The sequence below is a fragment of the Neofelis nebulosa genome, chromosome 5 (genome assembly GCF_028018385.1).
Source record: "Neofelis nebulosa isolate mNeoNeb1 chromosome 5, mNeoNeb1.pri, whole genome shotgun sequence".
Classification (NCBI taxonomy): Eukaryota; Metazoa; Chordata; class Mammalia; order Carnivora; family Felidae; genus Neofelis; species Neofelis nebulosa.
Window position 1 is genome coordinate 18,789,822 of NC_080786.1, and position 6,446 is coordinate 18,796,267.

Below are 6,446 nucleotides of genomic sequence, written 5' to 3' on the forward strand. Positions count from 1 at the left end.
CCTACAGTACTTGAAACACAGGAAAGTGTTAGCGAGCTTAAAACAGTGGTTCTTGGGGCGCCTGGGTGGTTCATTTGGTTAAGTGTCTGACTTCAGCTCAGATCATGATCTCACTCAATGGTTGATGGGTTCAAGCCCCACATTGGGCTCTGTGCTGACAGCTCAGAGTCTGGAGCCTGCTTCGGATTCTGTGTCTCCTCCTCTCTCTGCCTCTAACCCACTCACATTCCGTCTCTGTCACTCTCGAAAATAAACATTAAAAAAAATGTTTAAATGAATGTCACCTGTTTGTATACTCTTTCCACGTGGTTGCCACAAAACTTAAAATGAGAGACATGGTCCCATTCCATTTCTCTGTGATGGTGCTACTTCCAACATGGCGGAGGGGTTGCCTTTGAGGTCAACCGGGTGACAGGCTCTGTGCCTGACCCCACAACCGCCCTGAGCAGTGAGCTGTATCATCTCCACTTTCCAGATGACAAAGTGCACAGGTTCACAAAGGCTAAGTATCACCAAGAGCCCAAACTACTCAGCTAGGGAGAGCAAGAGCTGAGAGGAGAAGTTACCTTTACTGAATTCTAAAGCACAAAGGTAGGCCCCCCCCCCCCAAGAGAGAAAACCTAGTGGGGAGAAGGTCAGAACCAAGCCACACAGCAACTGTTACAGGACTGAGAGGTGTTTAGTGTAGAGAAGCGAGCTCAGGCCAAACCACAGACACCGTTTTCAAATATCTGAAGGTTCAGCGGTGGTCAGATGGATTCTGGGTAGCTCTAAGGGAGGAGGACAGTAGGAGGACGAAGTGGTGAGGAAAAATATTTGCAGGGAGATCGAGCAAGAATTTTTCAGCCTTCATAGCTGCCCCAATTCAGCTACCGTGGAAAGCAGGGAGGGCCGGGTGCGGGACAAGACCAGGCAAAGGCTTGGTCACTTGGCCGACTCCCAAACACCGCGATGCCATAGGGTGGTTCTGGAACACGGCTCCGTGGCACGGCCGCATCAGGATCACGTGGTGTTATTCAAAAAGGTCTCCCCGGGCCTACTGAATCGGAATCTCGCTGGGGGGAGGCTAAATGAGTTTTATTTTGAACAAGTGCCTTCACTTATTCTGATGTGCAGCCAGGCTTTGGAGCCACTGGTGCGTAAAGGACATCTGAGCATCCATTGGCCGTTTCGACCAGAGGACTTCGCAAGTCTCTTCCAATGTTGAAATTACATTATTCCATGTCAGGTAACGCTTGCCAACAAAATTATGGTCAGTGAACCTGGCAAGATGAATCATTTCCTTATTTGGTCTGTTTACTCTTTAATGGGAGGATTTCTTCAGCCAAAACAGTAAAGCTGCTAGTCGCCTAGGTTAAGAGAAATGAATTAGATTTTACTTCTTTTCCACTTTTGGCAAGTTTGGCAAGTTAGGCAAGTTCCGGGGTAGGAACAAAGTCAAAGACTTATTTTCTCCCAACTCTTCTGGCTAATAGGAATAAGCAAACTTGAGCCCTCATTGCCGGCAACTTACTGCAGACTGGTGAATAAAGGCCCACTTGGAACTTCGGTTGCCTTACTGTAGGTAAGGGTAGCAAAGGGCTGCAACGTTCTGCCTGTGGAATGAGACTGTGTTAACGATTTTCAAGGAAGCAGCTTTCACAAGCTTGATTCATAACACACCAGTGACTAAGAGAAGTCAGTGCCAAGTCCCATCCAGTTGAGGTATTGTTGAGAACACAGCTGGGACAGAGACCGAATTGGAAAATGAGAGCAGAGGAAAACCAGAAGCAGCCAAAAGGAACCAGAAAGAGGGACATTTATTCCTGAGAACGAAATGGATGGCGCTCAGTCCAGAAAGAAGGGAATCTTTGAGGCCTGAATTCAGCTTCACAGGACATCTGAATCACCCAACTCAGGTGCCGCAGGCTTTGCTTTCCTCCTGGTGTGGACCAGAGTGGGAGGCGATCTCAAAAAAAGCGAATCAAGTGGTCACTTCTTTCCCAGAAGGGTAAAGCACAGTTTGTCATTTCGCCGCCCCTTTTTATTCAAGGGTTGCCTGGAGGACAGGTTCTGAAGAAATGAGTAAAGGAGGCGGACATGAGGCCAGGGAAAAAGCAAATGTGGAAGCAAATGTCTTAACTTGATTAAGTTTGAGCCAATAGCTGCTCGGTGAGGAAAAGTCATAAATGTAGAATAAGCAGCTATTGGTTTCGGCTTCTCTATTTCTCCCTAAAGGGTATTACTTTGTTCTTTGTTTCATTCAGCTGTTAAACATGGTCTTCTGAGAACAATATCTGGATTTAGGACGCGTGGAAACCATTTTTTTTTCTTCTAGAACTTCAATAAAGTCATTTGTCTCCACTCCTTCTAGCTTATCATATTGCTGGCACAATTATAACAATTGTTTGATCCTTCCTTCTTGGATACTTTGATTCTGGTCCTCATAGGCCCTTCCAGTTCTATGTTCGGATTATTTCTTTTTAAATATGCAAAGGGACTGCTGTCATTTTGGACTTGTGTCTGCAGTTTGTGAGCCTAGATAAACGACACGTGGACACTTCAGGGATTAAGCATGGGGAATGGCTCAGGTATGCCATTACTAATACATGTTGCAGAAGGTTCCCAAACTAGGGTGTCTGAGAATTTTGATAAACCCAACATAATGTCACTTTTGTTTAAAGAAGTGGTTCTCCAAGTGAGATCTCTAGTGGCTGTGAACTAATCCAAAAGTGCAACTCCTGTCACCGATTTGTATCTGTATGTACCACTCAGCGCCATTTACTGTTCATCTATAATCTTAAAAGAAGCACCATACTGGAGTATGCAGAGAATTATACTTTGTCTTCCCCTAAGAGTTCCAGCTATGACAACATTTGGCATCACTAATTTGACTCATTTTTTTCCTAATGAATAGATTTTATGACCTAGTGTGCATTGTGGTTCAAACGTGAATTAACCACAGCTAAATAAAACATACACCTACGTGCAAGTAACAATTTTCTGCTCTTACCTAGCTGCTGCCTCATAGGGAGTTTGAAATGCGTGGGGCATTGGAGTCCTTTGTTTCAGCCAAATGGTCTGAAACCAGGAAAGTTGGTGAGCACTAGTCTAAAACAATGGGGTATAGGAAAAATAGGGCAGGTTGTTGGAGTCAGACCCATCCAAGGTCAAGCCCTTCTCAGGGTCTCCACCTTCCAATCTGCAGGCTGCAGTTGCACAGGGTCATGGTGTGGAGGGGCTCCTGGGGCTGAGATCCAGCCTGCACTCTGCCAGCCAAGCTCCTTACATTGGGCTGTGTCTACCCTGGGGTGGGAAGGAGGGGAGGGGAAGAGCACGTTTTTTTTGTTTTGTTTTGTTTTTGTGTTTTATTTTAATCTCATGTACACAAAGGCATACAGGCTCCCTGCCAGCAACCCTGGTAGTCTATTTTAGTAGCAGAGTGACTTTAGGAAAATGCTTACCCCATTTTTCTAAGTTTGTTTGTTTATTTCCTTAAAGCATGAGGGGAGACGGTAGGGGGAGTGGAGAGGCAGAGAGAGAATCCCAAGCAGGCTCCATGCTATCAGTGTAGAATCCCACAAGGGGCTCAAACCCCCAACTATGAGATAGTGACCTGAGCCAAGATCAAGAGTTGGATGCTCAACTGACTGAGCCACCCGGGTGTCCCAAATGCTCACCCTTTCTGTAGCTCAGGCTTCTCATCTGCACCTGTGGAGTAAGTCCTACTGTGCAGGATTGATGGAACATAAGATGATCATGCACGCAAATGACCTGATGCATAGTAATAGCAACCTAGCAAAAGATTATGCTTTAGTCCCAGCCCTGATCTCAAATGGTTTTGTGAAATGGGGGGATGGGACTCCTCCTAACTGAGGTGGCCTGGCCTAGCAACAAATTCTTTAATCTTTGTGGCCAAGTGGAGAGGTCAAGGTCTTTGGAGGCCGAAAGGCAAAAGGGTCAGTCCTAACTCTGTTGCTCACTCACCATGTGACTTTGACCAAGTTAGGAAACTGTTCTGAGTTTCCAGTTTTCCTCATCTAGAAGATGAGTGCAAAACTTAAGTCAAAGTGCTATTGACAATCTGAAAGGAGTTTATAAACCCAGAATTATAACCGGCACATTTTAGGTGCTTGACAAACTTGAGTTCTTTTCTCCCACCCCTAACCCCTCCTAATCTAGTTACTTGTTGTATTTAGTGTTTACTAAACTCCATCCACACAGAAGGTCAGGCTCAGCCTTCACCAGTGCTCGTTCATTAGGCCAAAAAAAAAAAAAAATACTTATGGCTTTCCAAGTAAATTTTAATCAAGTTGAATAGCCATTTCATAGACTTAATATATCCCAACAGCCATGTAGGTAAACTGAGTGGAATGAGTAGGAAACAGATACAAAATAGCATACTAAATAGAGAGCTGGGAAACTGTCCTAGATACACTGGGGGCTCAAGTTGTGACAGCAATGTCTCTATAAATCAGCAATGCTGGGACAGCTGGCGATCCCAATGAGAAAAATGGAAATGGAAAAAATGGAAAAAAACAAAACAAAATGAAATTAGATCTCCACCTCACTCATCCTGAGAAGACCGAACACCTGTATGCGAAAAGCAAAACTTTAAAATATTTTCATAACCTTAGGGACAAGCAAAGATCTCTTAGCAATGACACACAAAAATGCAGAACTCAAAAGGCGGACACATCTGAGTTCATCAAAATGAAAACCATCTGTACTCCAGCAGCATCATGAAAAAGTATTAAAAGACCAACAGCAGGGGTGCCCGGCTGGCTCAGTCAGTAGAGAGTGCGACTCTTCATCTCGGGGTTGCAGGTTCAAGCCCCTGTTGGGTGCAGAGACAAAAAAATAAAATTTAGGGGCACCTGGATGGCTCAGCCAGTTAAGTGTCTGGCTTTTGATTTGGGCTCAGGTCATGATCTCACAGTTCATGAATTCGGGACCCACATCAGGCTTTGCACTGACAGTGTGGAGGCTGATTAGGATTCTCTCTCCCTCTCTCTCTGCCCCTTGCCTGCTTGCTTTGGCTCTCAAAGTAAACGTTAAAAAAAATGAAGACAATTTTTAAAAATAAAAATAAAAAAATAAATGAACGGCAGACTAGAACATATTTGCAACAGACAAGCAGGTGAAGGATTACATTTGGAATATGCAAAGAACTATAAATTATTTTAAAAAAAGGACAAACAGAAAAACAGCAATAAACAAGGGCAGGCAGGGCACAAAAGAGGATGTCTGGATGGCCAGCATCTCCAGTGAAGGACATGCTCCCGCCTTAAATTATCAGAGAAACAAATAACATTTACAACTCCAAAGATCTGCCATCAGATGAGTGGCAATCAACAAGTCGGAGGAAAACCAAGCGAGAGGATGTAGGAAAGGAAGACAGAAGTGCTGACACCCTGGCAGTCACCTCATCGGTGCAACTCTGCAGGCCAACTGACCAAGACTGAGAACGGGTGAATCCGCCTGTGCGGTAGGAAATCACAAGCCAGTCTGAAATATCTAAGAATTGGAATCAACCTGACTGGACATCAAGTTGGGAATAAATACACCAAGGAATGCTCATGATGAAACCCTGCAAGGCAACCCCAGAAATGAAGGAAGACTATTTGTGCTCATGTGACTCCAGCTCACAACCGAGTGAAAACAGCAGCTTCTGGAAGGATGTACATTCATGCAAAATGATAACCTAGCAACTCTGTACTCTGTTTATGACCTATATCCACACAGTCAAGTATAAAACCAGAAGAACACAAAGATGATGACCAGGCATGCCTTGGGGAGGGAGGGAAGGAGGGTTTCAGTGGGCCTATAATATTTGTTCTTTTTCCTTTTAATTATTTTTTCGTGACAAAATGTCAACATTTGCTTGTTCGTTTTAGGTGCATGTTAAGGTTTTTACTCTGGTTTGTTTAGAAATTGTTTTCAAGCAAATAGAAAGTATCACTTAGGGCAATGGAAATTTGAGAACGCATGATGAAGTTTGAGGTTTTCTGGATAGAATTCAGTTCATAATAGTTACGGGATGTTAAATGATTAAGAAATTGGGATGGGGTGGGGAACCGAAGGAAAGAAATGAGACAGGAGAGGGAGAAGAAGAAGAAGAAGAAAAGCTTGATGAGGGGGGACGTACCCTGGCAGCACTGTGAGATTCCAGAAATGACAATGCCATAGAGGGGGACCCAGAGCCCAAAGGCCACCTCTCTGCTTGTAGGCCTCAACCTCATGTAGTTAATTAACATTTGTTCATACAGGTAACCCATAGCTTTGCTTCCTACAGTCTGTTATGAAGGTTTCACTACTTTCTCCCTTCTTTGCCATTTAGTAATTGGGTCTGATGCCTCCTTTTCCTTACCTCTAGGAGTTTGTGATCAGGATTTTTATATGGCAGCTCATATAAAATTATCCTGTTATTTTACCTCAGAGTTTCTTAAAAGGTCATCAGTTTATAG